The 17,294-nt window shown below is 48.7% G+C and overlaps 1 long non-coding RNA gene across 1 annotated transcript; it reads right to left on the minus strand.

Moving 5' to 3' along the window:
* Nucleotides 1–12,115: 12,115 nt before the first annotated feature.
* LOC125610881 lies at nucleotides 12,116–17,288 on the minus strand. The gene is made up of 2 exons (XR_007340930.1): nucleotides 17,078–17,288; nucleotides 12,116–15,970 (listed from the first exon to the last, which is right to left on the minus strand). It is a non-coding gene; the product is annotated as an uncharacterized LOC125610881 (long non-coding RNA).
* Nucleotides 17,289–17,294: the final 6 nt, after the last annotated feature.

A 17,294-nucleotide genomic window follows, 5' to 3' on the forward strand; every position in this document is an offset into this window, starting at 1 on the left:
GGAGGCTGGTAGGTGTTTTCTTCCACCTGCCCTGTGCCTGTCCAGCAGTGACAGTAGCCCAAGCACCCAAAGCCCTTCAGCCCTGCCATCAGCCCAGATGGAGCCACAGGCCAGGTGTGTGCCCAGGACAAAGGGACCAGCTGCATCACAACCCAGCAGTCCCCCAATAAGGCCACCATGAGAAGAAACATCTTTTGGAATCTGCCCCTGGCCAGTGGAACTCACTGACTGGACCCTAGCCCACCCCAGCAAGGCCACAACAGCTCGTGTCTCCCTTGCTCGGGGAGCAGCCTGGCTACTCCATCAGTGCTGCCCCCTGAGCTGAGCTCCAGTTGAAGCCTTGCCTGCAGGTTGCTCTCACTGGACTCGATTTCCTTTTCACCATCACTAAGTTGGAAGTTCCTGCTTCAGGTATCAGTTGCCAGGGACAGGGACTGGGCTGTGAAGGGGCAACAGGCAATGCGCAGGGCACACTCACACCGTGCACACTCACAAGGCTGCCTGTCCCACTACATGCACATGAGTGAGAGAAACAGGGCGTGACCTGCACCTTGCCCAGGCTTCAACCCGTGAAGCAGGGCTGAAGAAACCAAGGGAGGTGGGAGCTGTCTGTGCGTTCTGCATGACGTCACCCTGGGGCACACTGGCAATGGTGACAGGCCCTCTCTGTGTTGTGTTTTCAACTGCATGGAATCTACCAGTGTCACAACAAGAAGCTCAGTTCTAAGGATCCCAGAGTATGAAGTCTTGGAAGCAATGGATTCCTCTCTCTCACTCAGTGCTAATAGTTTTGTATCAAAATGGACAAGAGTTTCAGCACAAGCGTCAGCTGCTGGTGTGTTGAATCCAGGTACAGCACCACGCATGGGCCACAGGATGTCCTCTCCCCTTTGGAATAGCCACATCTTGCAGAGGTCCTCTGGTAACTGGACAAGGTCACCTGTTGCCTTCTAGGGAAATGACCTTCAGAGCTTCCTTAGAATTCCCCCTCACTGTGGCTAAATCTGCCTTTAGGGTTTCATCATCTCTCAGCCAAATGTGGACTTCTGCCAACATCCCAAACTAACCCTACCCAAGGTCTCTCCCACCACTGTGTTCCCCCAACAGCATCTAGTTCGGAGGCAACCAACTGCGGCTGCCTGGCCAGCTGGAGCCCAGACAAGGCCACCCTCTCTGGACACCCCACTGTGAGGTGGTGTGGCCATCCTGCTCACTGACGTGGTTCTTCTGCTCCTCCTAGGGAACGTCAGGGTTGCCAGGGCAGGAGCCTGTCTGTCCACCCCGAAGCCTGCAGGAAGAACCAGGCAGCACATGTCCTAGGCAAAAACCAAGGAGGCGGGGGCTGGCCTTCCCACCCGGGCCCCTGGCCCAGCCTGCCAGGCAGGCTCTGGAGGCACCGTCCCCACTCACACCTGCACCGCCTGTCCCAGCAGCACACTTGGCTTCCCACGTCCTGTGACTCACCTGTCCCCCAGAGCTCCCGCTGGCCCATGCTGAGGCCGGCAGGCTACCAGCAGGGGCCGAGTCAGCACTTCAGGGTCTGGACTAGCTGCCTGGAATGAAACCCAACTCGATCCCCAGATGTGCAAGGGCTTGAGGACTGAAAACAGGCCTGCCACTGAGTCTTGAGGGCTCTGTCACTCTTGCCTGGGCTCCAGCTGGCCCCAGCAGAGGGTCCCTCAGGAGTCCACCTCCTGTCCTCCCCACCCAACCCCAAAGTCTTAGCCTGCTCCCTACCCACCCCAAGATGCACCCTGACATCTGCCCCTGCCCTTGAAGCCTGTCCGTCTCTCGAGAGGTCGAGGCCCTGGTTCTCTCACCCACGTGCATGCAGGGGGTCAGGCAGCCTTGTGTGTGTGCGTGGTGTGAGCCATGCCCTGCACATCTGGTTTTGTGAAAGGTCTGAGGTTCCTGTGTGGTGTGTGTGTCTAGATTGGGAGTTGGTTTGAGTTGGTGTGTTACGTAGGCCATGTAGGCCTTGGCACGTGGTGAGACAGTGGCTCTCTTCTGTGTAAGCGGTGGGAAGTGATCTCCTACTTCTGTTTGTGTGGGCGTCTGTGGGCGTATGTGCCAGTGGGCTTCCACTCTGCATGTGAGATGGAGGGCCGGGCTCCCCCTCAGCTCAGGTGCCTACACAGCGCCACACCTCCCTGCACAGGAATCTTGGGACCCTGGGCCCAGACGAGCGGGGCGGTTCTTGAGGGGAAGGTCACTGGGGACACTTTCGGATTCCACAGCCCAGTCTCCCGGGTGCTGCTGGTGGCTCCTGCACTCGGAAGGGCCCTTTCCAGGAGAGCCTGGGTTCAGAATGCCTTTCTTCCCAGGGTCATGGCGACCCCTCACCTCCTCTCAGAGGCTGATTTCTGCTCTGGAATGGGCCCAAACCTGTCACAGCTTCCCTTTCACTTGGGAACAGGAGGGTGGCTTCGGCCTCCCCTGCCACAGCATCTCCTAGATGGACAGCCCCAACTTGGCCTTGACTGCTTGGCTCTGAGGCCAGGGTCCTGCAAGAACATGAGAGGCTCGTGGAGCATGGCCTCTCCACTCAGCAGAAGGTCTCCAAAGTTCATCCGCGTCATAGCAGGTGTCAGTGCCTCATTTTTATTGCCAACTAATATTTAATGTCTGGGTATGCACTTTGTATTTATTCACTTTTCAGGTGATTGACAGTTGGTGTATTTTTTACCTCTGGGCTGTTGTGACCACTTGTGAGCCGGTCTAGTGGACATTGTCTTCAGGCCTCCTGCTCTGCACCTGTGTTGGATTTGTGACCAGCCTTTTGAGGAGCTTCCAGGCTGTTTTCCAAAGCACTTGCACATTTGATTTTACCACCAATGGTGCACAGGGGATCCAATTTCCCTACAGCCGCACTAGACCTCTTGCCTATCTTGTTGATGATGGCCATCCTGCTGGGTATGCAGTGACGTCCCCTGTTGGTGATCTGCATTTCCCTGATAGCCAATGGTAATGGGCAGCTTCTCACAGGCTTGTTGGCCATTTGTAAGTCTTCTTTGAAAAATCATCTATTTGGGTCACTTGTTCCTTTATTTTTTGGTAGTAGGGATTGAACCCAGGGGTGCAATCACTGATAAACATCCAGCCCTTTTTAAGTTGTTTAGGGTCTCACTAAGTTCTAAGGCTGCCTTGAACTCTCGATCCCATCGCCTCAGTCCCTGCAGGGATTATAGGTGTGCACCACTGTGCCCAGCTATCTTGTTCATGTTTAATCATGTATTTGTATCTTCATTGTTGAGTCATAGTTTTTACATTCTTTATGTCCTTACACAGTCTCACAGTGTCAGACTCAAGCCCTCGCCAGACACCATTCCAAGACTCTCCTCCACTGGAGTCGTTTTTCTCCTTTGCTCAGGGTGCTTTTAGCAAGCAGGAGCTTCTCAGTCTGAGGAACCTATTCCACCTGTTTTCTCTGTTAATGTGCCTTTGTTTTCCCAAGAAATCCTGCCTTTTCCAAGGTTGAGAAGGGTTGTGCCTCAGTTTCTTTTGAGATGGACAATTTTACCTCCTATATTTACATCTTTGACCCACTTGAGTTTTATGTATGTCATGATAGGCATCCAATTTCATTCTTTTACATATGAACATTCAGTTTTTTCCAGCGGTGTTTGCTGGGGGGAAAAAAAAACAAAAACATTTTTTCCCTGCCCTGAATCATCCTGGCACCCTTCTGGACACTGGGCCAAGCACGAGGGTCCACTTCTGGACTTCCAGTTCTGTCCTGTGGTCTGGGCCCACCTGCATGCCAGGTGCCTCGCTGTCTTGATGGGCACAGCTCTTCAGCAAGCTTTGAGATCAAGAAATGTCCCTGCTAACTTGCTTCTTCCCCCAAAGATTGTTTGGCTATTCTGGGTCCCTTGAATTGACCTCCAAATTTGGGGATCAAATTTCAATGTCTTGTTAATTTCTGACAACAATCCAGTTGGGATTTTGGGTTGAATTACCAATTTGGGGAGTACAGACATCATAGCCACATGCCCTATCCACAAACATGGGAACTCTGTTTATTTAGGTGTACTTTAATTTCTTTCAATAAAGTTTACATGTTTTTGGAATTAAGTTTTGCACTTTTATTGCATTTATTAGTAATCTGCTATTTAAACGAATGGTCTGACCATCACTTTCCCCAGGTCTGCCTTGGTATGGTGAGGAGCCCATGCTGACACCGTCACAACTGAAGTCTGTGGCTTACACAGGGTGCTTTTTGTGTTAAGCCTTCCGTTTTGACAGATGTGTCCGCTATTAAGCACTACCCAAGTAGTGTCACCGCCCTAAAGCCCTGTATTCCTCAGACCCATCCCTCCCTGTCCTGCTCACTGCCCTCTGCATGGGCACACGCCTGCTGACTGATCCCCATCTGTGGCTTTTTTGGTAGGTCAAAACCATGAATTTTATTTCCAAAATGTGCCCCCGCTGCACAGCCCGGCTGGTGTATCTGCTCAACACGCATAGGCACTGGCCAGGTGGCAGGTGGCAGGGGCACAGCCATCCCCTAGGGAGTGGGTGGCAACAGCAAGGGACTAGAGCAGCAACTGAGGCAAGTGGCGGGCAGACAGGGCAGGGGGATGGCCAGTGTGGGCCAAGTTCTGGAGTCTTCCTTGTGGAATATTCCAAAGACCAGGAGAGAGAACTGAATCATAAACCCCCAGACCCACTGCCATCTCCTGCTCGGACACATTAAGGGCCAGTCTCATGTTCACCCCAGTCTGCCCCTCTCTGCTCCTCCAAATGGCCCCTGCTCTCATTTGAGTCTCTCTATACATGTCGAGGCCTCCAGAAATGCCCAGCATGGCCAGCACACCCTGAGACCCCTGTGTCTTCCGTGTCTCAGACACTGCATGGCCTTGACCTGGAGGACCGAAGCCGTGACAGTGGTGCCCCCTTCCTTTTGACCAGTGTCTCCTTGCACTTTTTTAAAATATTTTTTTAGTTGTAGTTGGTACAATATTCGTATTTGTTTATTTTTATGTGGCACTGAGGATCAATCTCTGCCGCAGTCCGGCTGCAGCAAAATAACCGGGGGGTGACGAACAACTTGTGTAGATTGATACAGCAGGAGTGGAAGCCTTTTATTGTAGGACAGGAGCAGTATTTATACATTCCACACAGCTTATCTAATTAGCATAAACTAGATACATCAGTCAACCAATCAGGAATCTCCACACTTAATGGCTCGCTTTTGTTACTTCTCAAACCACTCCCTCTGGCATTTTGCCAGGCACCATCCAGACTTGTTTACGAACTCTAACATTCCCCTGGCAAAATGCCAGGTGTTATTTTGACTTGTTTACAGACTCTAACATTTCCCCCTTTTGTTTAATTTAAATAACGACCATAGTGGTTTTTACAGAAACACCATAAATAACCTGCTACAAACAGAAAGGGAGGATACAAAATGCCACAATACCAAGCCAATTGATGGCTCCATGCAAGAAGCCCTTGGAAAAATTATACCAGCAATGACACCGTTAGCAAAGATACCGGGTTACAATTTGTTGTAGATTACAGTTTGTTGTCTCAGTCCAGGTAAAGCAGTGTCTCAATAGATTAACTCACAGTCCAGGTAAATCATAGTCCAGGTAAGTTCTGCAGGCAGCTAGCTTAAATCACGGTCCAGTTAAGTTCTGCAGGCAGCTAGCCTAAGCTGTAGTAGCAGAAACAGCAACAGCTCTGAAGTCTCCTCCGTTTCTCAGCCGAAGTTTCGTCCGGTTCTCAGCAACACTGGAAATTCTTCCACCTTTGTTTTCATCTGCACTGGGAGGAAGGCAGGAACTCCGGATGGCTAAAGAAAATCCTGTAGCATTCTACTAAGAAAACAACTTTCTGAACAATTTAGTACATTATCTCAAGGTTTTTTTGCATTTGAAATAAGCATTAATAGTGCTCATTACTCATCAGCTTCCAGGTGTGGGAGAGCCATTGTAGCTTAGTTATTGGCATTGAAAATGACCACACATCAGGGACGCCAGTAGCGTCTTTTGCCGGCTGTAGCGTCCTGGGCAGCCCCAGATGGCCCTGGGGAGTGTCCCGGACTCAAACTGCTACTGGGCACAGGGAGCAAGAGCCTGCGAGACTGTGCCTCCAGGTCGGGTCTAGATTTGGGCTCGCGGCAGTGGAAGAGCCAGCTCCCAGGCCAGGAGGCGGGGAAGGGCCAGTCGCCGCCGCCTCTTGGAAAATCCTTGCTGCGCTGTGACCGGCTTGCACACTCGGCAGCCGCCTCTCCACTTCACGCACCCTCCGGTAATGAAAAGTATTTAGTAATAGCCTTTTGCTGCAACTTTTTTCCTGATAATCCTTCTTCTTCTGAACTTTCTTTTTCTTTCTGACTAGAGTTCCGGGGCTCTTATCAACACATGCCCTAACTATTCTTGGTTCCACTGGGGTGCCTTCCTTCCCTTGGTAATTTACTTCTCACCCCTTCCATATTTTCATCATAAAGACAATACAATACACTGAGACAAAACAAGACACAAACATACTGTATCAATCTTCTCCATTCTCAGTACCTACTCATGCAAGGCAAGTGCTCTACCACTAAGCCCCAGCCCCTCTCCTTGCATTTTTAATCCCTATGGGTTGCTTATGGCTGACACAGCTAGGCCCTGCATATCTGCTTGTGTTCCAAGCTGTCTTCACCCATTGCCATGCCCTGCATTTCCTAAAAATTGCTGTGAGACTGGAGGTCTGGTCAATGTCTCAGTTGGCCCCTGGGAAGCAGAGCTTGAGGCAAGGATGGGCAGGGGCTCTATCTGGGAGAGGGTCTTAGGAAGTGAGAACAGAAGAGAAGAGACAGGAAGGCAGGAAATGTCCTGATGGACATTGCAGGGAGGCCAACGGTGTCAGTGGCCAGCTGAGGTCTATGAGGAGGCCCCTCTGGAGCAACTCCCAGGAACCCACAGGGTACAGGGGGTTGTGCAGCCATCAGGGGCTCATGGGCTGACAGTCTTGGAGATGCAGGCATGGCTCCCAGTTGTTGCCCATGTCCATGACCTCAGGTGGCCATTTTAATCCACAGTCCCTTCTTCACTCATTAGCCGGAGTACACATAGAGAAGCCAACGTTCATCAAGTCTGCAGCTACCCAGGAAGATAAAGATCTCCCGTGACACTGTTCCCTGGGGAGCTGGTCCCCAGGTCCTACAAGCCCTCTGGCTGGTTGCTGAAGGAGCATTACTCTTTGGTAGTACAAACATACCAATGTGCTTTGTTCCATTGCTGCTGCTGTTCTACGCTGACCTGCGACCCCATTTCACTGGCAGAGCCTCGCTGGGTCTTATAGTCTCCACAGCTGTCTTCTTGCCCATTTCCTGACTTGCTCCCTGAGCCCCTGTTAGAAATACCAGGTGCCACAAGGAATCAAACGTGTGCTTGGAAGTGGATTGGCAAGGCTGACTTTACTTCTGCAGCAGGGCTGCTACCCAGCCTGGCTAGCAAGCACACCTGATTTTTTTTTTTTTTTTTTGGTACAGGGGATTGAACTCAGGGGCACTTAACCACTGAGCCACATCCCCAGCCCTTTTATGTATTTTATTTAGAGACAGGGTCTCACTGAGTTGCTTAGTGCCTCGCTTTTGCTGAGGCTGGCTTTGAACTCATGATCCTCCTGCCTCAGCCTCCAGAGCCACTGGGATTGCAGGCCTGCACTACTGTGCTGGTAGTCCACCTAATTTTATCCTGAATGTAGTGCTGCTCTTGCTCTGATAGGAGGAGCTCAGGGTTACAATCTACACAACTGGCTAATTTCAAAATTGGGGAGGGCAAAGGGAAGGACCATGGTTCAATTGGCTACAACTGGATCTTTCATCCCAATTAAGGCTAAATACTATATTCTGAGAATGGACCACTGGACTTTCTGTCTCTCACAAGTTCCCCCTTTTCTTTTTATACCCTTTGGCCACGTTTTCATTTTTGTTCTTGTGCCAAACATCCTGGATATATTGAGTGGAAATCACCCATGGTAACGAGTTCTCCCCTTTTAGGAGACCAGGTAGGCATCCTGGGTGATGAGGAGCACTTGGTAAGGTCCTTTCCAACTCAGCTGTAGCTTGCCTTCTTTCCAGGTCTTGATTAAAACCAAGTCGCCAGGCTGGAAGTGAACTGCAAACTCCAGAGGAGTCTGAGCAGCAGCTCATGATAATCATACCAGAAAAAAAAAAGCACAGACAGGTCTCAGATTGGCTCAGAACACACCTGTGACTCTGACAGAGCTTTTTGCAATATTTATCAGACACTCCTGTATAAAGACGCTTCCTTTATAACCTCCCGGTTTTACTTACTTTCAGGAGGACTGACACGAATGTACATCTCAGGTAAAAGAACCTGTCTTATCTTTTAAATGTCCACATGCAGCTGTGCTTTGGTTATACTCTCCTGCTGGGTGTTTAAGACCAAGTTGGTCAAAATTGGCCTTTATTCCCTCTCTACTGTTAGAGTCAGCTGAGATTTGTCAGGGATCACTCTTGGGAACTTGTGAAAAGCCTCTTGGCTCCTTTAGCTTTTCCTCTACCAGTTGTGCCATCTGCCAGGATGGGCCAGGGTCTTGCTGACCACATGTGGCTTCCCTGGAAACATCAGAGACATTCCCCTCTCCAGCGACCCTCCTCTGCAGAATGTGCACTGGGTGGCTTCCTGTTCTCTAGGTCCTCGTGATCCCCCAATCGGGAGGTCAGATGACTCACTGGAGTCACCCTTAGAAGGGTCCTGTCATTCTCCTGATTGACCTTAGAAGGCAAGACCCAGAATATTGGCTGCTTTTTCCTTGGCCCTTTTACTTCCTTGATTTTGGTCCTCAAGTTTTGGGTTGAAACATCCAGCAGGTCAGTTTCACCAGTCTTGGAGTAGGAGTACTGGGTTTTAATTTCAATGTCTATAATTTTATAGTTACTCCTTCCATTTAATTGTGGTCACTATTAGTACTGGAAGTACTAATACTTTATTAGTACTCTAATATTATTAGTATTCTTCCAGTACTTCCAGTACTAATACTTTATATCCTATCTGTCCTTTACGTGATGGCTTCTTGTCTCAAATTAACCCAGGTTGTTCTATCAAAAGTAGTACTTCTTCAAAACACTAGCAGGTTCTAGTTGTAAAGTTCTATAAGGAAAATACAAAATAAAATTAACAAGACATCAAAACATACTTAGTTTACATAACAGCTTTGAACCAAAAAACATAATTTTTATAACAACACTAATATATCTTTGGTATATATTTTGCCTCCACAAAGACCTATAAATTTATCAACTCAATCACATTTGAGAGCCTTTACAAATTTTACTTTCTTTTGAAACTTTTACCTCCTTAGATACCTTTTATAATTTATCCAATTCTTTACATAAGCTTTATGTTTTATATTATATCTCCTGCTTATTTTTGAGATCTCAGTAAGCTTTACAACAAAAATCTATACTTTGAGCAAAAATTTACATGAGGTTAAGTCTAGCCTACTTTGGAGCCATCTTAACATGCAATAAGATGAGAGACTCAGGTGAGGCAGCCCCTTGACACATAACACAATACAGCATTATATCAGACATGAATTAAAAAAAAACTAAGAGAACTAACTTTATTTTTGTGGGAAAAGTAGCAAAATGCTTTCATGTTTCACAGTGTCAACCTTTAAACAAATCAGAGTCTCTTTATTGTCTTTCAAAAATGCATCTAAATTCCCATCTCAACGTTGAAAGTAAGACAAAATTATATGTGTTTGTGTGAGTGTGTGTGTAACTTTCGATAACAAGTTACCTTTATCCACTTACAGAGCACTAAATGACATAAATAAATCCCCAGTTAAATTTGTTATTTCTATATAAATCTGAAGATTACCTCTACATGCCACTTTAGTTTAGAGAATACCAGCTTGGTAAAGTGTTCCCCTAAGCTTTTAGTTTTGTGCATTTCTCTAGTCACATATATTTAGTGTGTCTGGCAAAACTGACTCAATTCATGTTTTAAAAATTTGTCAGAAAGACAATGGATCCCCATTAATGCCTCTCTCTGAAAAAATGTATATACACATTATATTATATTATATATTTTTTCTTCTTCCTGGGGCAAGTTATTACTTCCTCCTTAAACAAAATCTTGGTTGAGATAACACTGATCACCTTTCTCAGGGTCCCTTTGGCCCAGATGGCTTTACTGTTAGTAGACCTCCAGCAAAGCAGGCTTTGTTTCCTTTTCCTGGGCAGCACTTGCAACTGAAGTTGTTGCTCTTTGGGTGAGAATGTTATCTGTGCATCTAATTCACATAACAAGTTTTATTCCAGGAGAGGGATGGACAATCTGGATATATATAAAAAAAACAAACAGTCTAAATCTTTTTCTCCCCAGGTTGCATTCAAGGGGTTGGAGCACAGGATATTGTTGAGCCTGACCTGTCTCCTTTATCACTATCATAATGCCATCAACTTTAAGTGAGTTCCCCACTGTCGATTATACTCAGATGCTCCTTTGGGGCCTTTTTATTACACGAGGCATACTGATATTCAGTGGAGGAGGCCATTTTCATCCTTTAGGCTTTCTTGAAGATCCTTTTGCATAGGTTGCCAACAAAACATAAGTTGACTTTTGTTTCTGTTCCTCCTAAGCGTTATATATCATAAATGCACTATTAACTAGTTATGAGGGGGTTATGTCAGTTTGTCCCCTTTGTCCAATGAAGGTCATAATGACCCTCAGAGACTATTAGGGACCTCTCTATATAGAAATCAGCATGGCCAAGACACAGATGCCTGCATACATGGGGACTCCAGGAGGCCCTTGTATTTTAGCTCTGTGGACAGCAGGGAGGCTTCCACCCAGAAGTATCCCCTGGCCAAATGGGGCATCCTGCTAGATCTTAGAAGGGAAGACCATTTTTTTTATCCCCAGGTTATGACCTAATAGTGCTGGAATCCATTGATTTGTCCTTAGTGACTGGTAGCTTTCATCCTGAATAAGATAGGATAGTTAATCATCAGACACTCAGGGTAATGGCCTCCAATTAAGGCTTTTTCCAAAGGTAAAGGCTATCCCATGGAGTTAAACATTCCAGTCAATTCCTTTGTCCCAGAGCAGTGGTACATGGGAAGGGGGTGAAACCAAATGAAGTCATAGAAAAATTCCAGACTTAAAGACTAAACGGGCATAGTCAATTAGAAAGTCATGGGCCAAGCCAATTGTCCTGGTACCCTCCCAATGCCTGTAGATACAGAGTCCAATCATTAGCCCCAACTTTTTAAAATATCTGTTCAGCGCAGACTCTGACCAATGCTTTATCCAGCCGCTGTAAGTCCGCAGGCCAGTACACCCAAGTGGGGGGGACCCTCTGTTAGGTTTCTGCCTCACATCACTGGAGCTCCATCCTCTCACACTCAAGCAAACCTTACTCCTTTTTTAGAAGATGATACCTTGCTTTTTTTATAGTACTTTAATAAAAACACAGCTTAATTTTTTTGTACACATATGGAATCATACCTGTTAAAACTTTAATTCTTAGTGACTTTGTTTTAGGTTAAGACCTAGAAATAAGCAATCTTGAACCTTTTTATTTTTAACCAATTTATAAAAACATATTTAATAGACCCAAATATATGTTACCTTATGGAATTCAAGAAGCCAAGAATACTTGCAAATACTTAGTTGATGTTTTAGTATTTTAACTTTGCAAATTAATCAGATGTCTCCTCTAACAAACACATTTATAAAGATTAATCCCATTTATGTTAAAACTAATGTATACATTTCTTACTTAGGCTACTCATGAAAACCAAGGTATCAAACAAGTCTAGTTAGCATTTTAAGTCAGTATTTCTGCCAAAGAAAAACACTCAGAAGGGGTTAGAGTTGTGGCTCAGTGGTAGAGCACTTGCCTCACAAGTGTGAGGCACTGGGTTTGATCCTAGCACCACATAAAAACAAATAAAGGCATTGAGTCCATACACAACTAAAAAAAAAAAAAAAAAAAAACCTTCAGAAGCAATGCACATTGCACTTAAAACAAAAACCAACAGTCTGATTGGCTGGCTACCTAGAACGTGTGAGTAGTAGTAGTTTCAGAGGTATCTTTACTCTTACCAATTCAGATTTATCCTTTTTGTTAGTTTTTTTTTTTTTAAGTGAACTGAAAGGCATTTGAATCCAAAATGGATTCAAATACTCATTTACCTGTAAGCCAATGTTGACGCTATGTACATGATATACACAAGCATGTATACAGACAGGACATACAGGTTGCAGGTATGCACAAACATCCATCAAACAGACAGGAAGCAAAGACTTGGTGCCTCTTTACCAGATATTAAATCCCTACAAGTAGGAGGCAAAAGAACTATCAGACTTCAGCTTTTAGACATTAAAATAGACCCTGGCGCAGATTTTTTACAGTATTACCCAGACATGAAAAGGGCTGTGCAGCCGTGGTGAACACTGAAATCAAAGGATCCGGTGGCCACTCATCCCCAGGGGACAGGTTAATCCCACAATCGCTACTGTTTATTTTCCGTGCTTGCTCTTCTTCAAAGGAAAAGAAGATGGGATCTTTTCATTATTCTTCTATGTCCCCAAACCTAGTATTTTTATTCCCCATTTTTTGTAGGTTCCCCCTGTGTGGTCAACCACCACTTACTGGAGACTTCCTGCACCCCTCATTCCACTTTCCTGGGTATAGTCTTGTGTTTCTACGTAGAGGCTCCATCCCCCTTTTGGGGATTTTTGCATTCGTGTCTCAGTCACACTCACACAACCTCCGGGATGTCCCAACCACCAAAGAGGTACTTTTTCTCAAGAACAGATTTCCTCCTTGGTCCATGCAGAGAGTCACCTGGTTGTGGGGTGCTTGCTTGGGCCCTTCCCAGCATTGCTGGTCCACTTTCCATTTTGGGCTTATTGTCAGCCTTGAGGATTGTAGTTTTCTCCTCCACTCCAAGGCCACAACAATAAGGCAGCAGGACATGTCTCCTCTAAGGAGGTAGTTCCCATGACCCCTTAGGCAGTATATGGAGCCCTATGCCAGGCACCAAAACATGCAGAAATACTGGGGTGCCACAAGGAATCAAACATGTGCTCAGAAGTGGGTGGGCAAGGCAGACTTTACTTCTGCAGAAGGGCTGCTACCTAACCTGGCTAGCAAGCCCACCTTGGCAGGGCAGTCCACCTGCATTTATCCTGAACATATCACTGCCTCTTGCCCTGCTAGGAGGAGCTCAGGGTTACAGTCTACATGATTGGCCAAGGGAGTGGGTATAGTTAAAATGGCTACCATCAGATCTTACCAATTAAAGCTAAATACTGTATTCTAAAAATGGACCACTGGACTTTCCACTCTCACACCGGAACATGGGTCAGCCACGGCTCTGCTGTGCTTCTCATTCTGCCACCACTGCTCCAGGTCTGCTCTCAGGGACAGCTCCTTTTGCAGGTCACATTCTCTTGTGTGAATGACAGCTCTCAGCTATATGTTCACTGTCAGCATCCCAAATACTTGTGTGCTAAACAGAGTAAATGACAGGAAATTCCTCCATCCTTCCCACCCTGCTGGGCTGCACAGAGCGGCCCTTCAGCTTCCTGCCCACTGCTGGAAGCCTAGTGGGCACCGTGGGCTGTGGGGATACCCTGGGCCAGTGGGAACACGGGACTCCTGCCTGGCACGCTCCTCCTTTCAGGCCTTCCTTCCCAACCCAGGCAGTCTTCATGTGTCTGCACAGTGCTGGGCTAAGGCTTGGGACCCTCTGTGCATCTTCAGAGCTCCACCAGGACAGATCTCCCTCTCCCAGGCCCTGTCCTATGGGACACAGCTGGGCTTCCGTAAGGCTTTTCCTCGCTGTTTCTCAGGGTTATAGGCCTGGTTGCTGATGTCCAGGGTCCTAAAGCTGTCTCTGAGAGCAGACCTGCTGTTTGATCTGTTTTGTCCACTGTTTTATTTGCCATGGTGAGAGGCTGATGGCACCAGGGCTGCAGCCACAGGGAGGAGGACAAGAGCTCTGCCCACTGCCTGTGAGAATGTCCTCCCTGTCATCACTGCTGCCCACCAGAGTTCTGCTTTGTTATTCTATATTTCATGAGGGGGTTGGGGCAGATCCAAAAATTCCCACTCCTGTCACAATCGTCCCCAAATCCACAGGATTCTGACATGGGCAATTGCATGGCATATTCACTAGCTCTCAGGCAGGTGCAGCTGCTGCACACCTGGGTCCATCTCACACCTCTGAATGGTGTGCTTTGGAGGTCACTCTAACAGTACGGCTGCATCTTTCACTCCTTCTTTTTACAGCTGTAGGTGCCCAAGGTGTGCAGGTTTGATCATTTTCCAATTAATCCCATGTAGATAGCCACGTAGATAGTTTTCTGTCTTTTTTTCCTACTATAAATTTTGCCACAGGTTGGATGCAGTGATCACACACCTGTAATCCCAGCAATTCAGGAGGCTGAGGCAGGAGGATTCGAGTTCAAGGTCAGCCTCAGCAATTTAACAAGACCTTGTCTCAAAAAAATAAAAAGGGCTGGGGATGAAGCTCAGAGGTGGCATGCCCTGGTTCAATCCCCAGCACCAAATGAACGGTAAACCATGCTGCAGTTTACAGTCTTGCTCTGCTTGCAGTTTTTCTGGTGTGTCATGGGGTACACTCTTCCCTGGAGACAGCTGGGCTAACAGTTAGACTCCTATGTCACTGGCTGGATGCCACCAAGCTCCCTTCCACTCAGCACTGACACACTCGTGTCCTGGTTCTGGGTCTTGACAATAGGGTATTGACACTGGGGATTTTGTCAGCAGATGAGCTGGGGGGTGAGGGGGCTGGTGGTAAGAAGACATCTGGGGGGAGGGAGGCGCAGTGTGGGATCACGTCCAGGAGCATGGAGGAATAGAGTTCCAGGGACAGGGGTGGTGCACAAGGCAGGGCAGCCAGTGAGTAGCGTGATAGAGCTGGCATACTTGGACCCAGGCGCCTAGGGATCAGCTTTTTGATTGCTCATCTCAGGATGGCCTGGGGTCAGGAACTAGGGTTTTTCCAGGAGAGCAGGACACAGTCAAATGTAGGGGTCATGGAGGTGGAGTTAGCCCTGGGAAGTCCTGGTGATCTGGACCAGGGCACTTGTTGAGTAGGGTCCTGGGGATGGGGGAGAAAAACTGATGGGTTTGAGAGAGAACGTGCAGAGAAGCGTGGGATCAAGAAAGAACTCGATTCCTCCTGCTCTGTAGAGCCAGAGGCCTCATCGAGGGCTTGTGGGTAACTGGAATGGTTCCTCAGAATGAGACTTGATCACAGGAGGGCAGGCCAGCACCTCTGGAAGGCTGGTCACAGACAGGAATGAGGACCCCTCATCCACAGGGAGGAGGACCTCCCCTCCCCACAGTCTGACCTGGAGCCATGATTTTAGGGTCCATCTTTACACACATTTACTGTGTGGGCTGGGCTGTGTGTCACCCTGTGAACTCACCACCAAGACCACACAGCTTCCCATCCTCCTTTGGGGTTCCCCACCCTCAGGCTTCTGCTGAGTGAAGCCCTGGAGGGTTCTGAGCAGAGGAGGGATGCCCTGAATAATTTTTTATGAGAGTCTCTATATCATGTTGAAAACAGATACAGAGCAAAGGACAGAAGAGGGAAGCTACTCACTACCCCAGGGGGTTGAATCAGGGTGGAGTTAAGGGTCACACGGCCTGATTCTGACGGGCTCTGGTAGGTCAGCAGAAGGCTGGTGTAGGCACAGAGAAAGATGGTAGGAAGGCCCCAGGTCCTGTCCTCAGCGTTGGCAGGGGTGGGATGAGGGCATAGTCTCTAAGGATGACCTGGAGTTGTCACGCTGTGAAGATCTCCTGGTGGAAAAGTGGATGGCTATACACCAGAGCTGGGCTCAGAGTAGAGTGGCCTTGGTGCTGCTGGTGAGATGAGCTCACCTGGAAGAGCAGCTGGCAGCCCAGGTGTTGGACGAAGGGACCTTGGGCCTGGAATGAATTCTCCACACAGTTTCACCTGTAGCCGACAGACAGAAAGTCATGGGGGCCATCTATCCATCAAGTTAGAAAACTTCCTGGGGTAACTCTGTCCTCAGCCCAGGACTGCTCTTGGCCTGCTCATTTGTACCTCTATGCTGCCCCCAACACCAAGGCTCTGCCTCCCTCCCCCACTTCCACACCCCTGCATCAGGACCCTGCCCCCCATGACAGCAAAGGGCCTCCTGCTTCTCAGAGGCCGGCTGCCACACCTGGGCCCAGGTCCCACGTCTATGCAGCCTTCCCTTTTCTGCAGTATGGCCAATTTGTCCTTCTAGTCAGCTGACCCCGCAGCACCACAAGGCCACCAGAGTTCCCACCCAGAAAGAAAGCAGTCCTGTTTGCCCCTCACCTCCCCTGGACAGAGCCCCATTTTGTTGCTTTCCTTTACAGCAAAAGGCCTTAAAATGTGTCTTTTTCGAAAATGCACTTTTCGAACCTGCCATGATCCAGTTTCCACACTATGATGCATCCATACTGCTGCCAAGGCCTCTGAAAGCCCCATGGGCCTTCTCAAACACCCCCAGCAGCTAACTCAAGGCAGACCCGCCCACAGGCGGTGGCTCTGCCCTGGGCTGCTCCAGCTGGGTCTTTCCGGTGGGCTCCTCCAGGACTCCAGGACTCCATTTCATATAGTCACCTCAGTGGTCACTCCTTTGACCAACCATTTCCAGGTGTTACAAGCTAAGGAGCTTCACAGGACTCAATGCCCACGTCTACTGGTCACCCACAGGGGCACTGCTGACCCACGCCCAGCTCTGCCCCGTGTGCTCCCACACCCCCAGACCACCTGACTCCTGCTCCCTACGCTCTAATCCCAGCCCTAACCTTAACGCCTGCAGTTACAGAGGAGCTCCAGCGACCCCTCCGGACCCAGGATGCGCGGGACTCCCGGCCGCGCACCTCACCACCCCAGACTCCAGCTGAGCTCCTTTCCTTCAGTCCTTGCCTTGCCCCAGCCCCATGCGGAAATCCACTCAGCGTGCCACTCAGTCTCCTAAAGACACTACACTTCCTTTTCCCTCTTGCTGCCCCTCCCACTACAGTGAAGACCCTAGAGGGCGTGAACTTCTCGGTCACTGCTCACGGTTCTAGGGTGGGTCTCGCACAGGTCGACAAGCAGAGGAGCTGTGGGGTCAGCCCGGCTGTTTCAGGTCGGTGAGACCGAAGGCAGGGGCCCTGTAGGTCTGCGGCGTACAGCGCACCTGCCACGTTCAGAGCAGGGAGCCCCGCCCAGCCCCACACCCCAGCAGGTCAGCGTCCAGCGCCCGCACGCCGACCCGCAGCGCGCCCGGTGCACTCCG

The sequence above is a fragment of the Marmota marmota genome, unplaced genomic scaffold, assembly GCF_001458135.2.
Source record: "Marmota marmota marmota unplaced genomic scaffold, marMar, whole genome shotgun sequence".
NCBI lineage: Eukaryota > Metazoa > Chordata > Mammalia > Rodentia > Sciuridae > Marmota > Marmota marmota.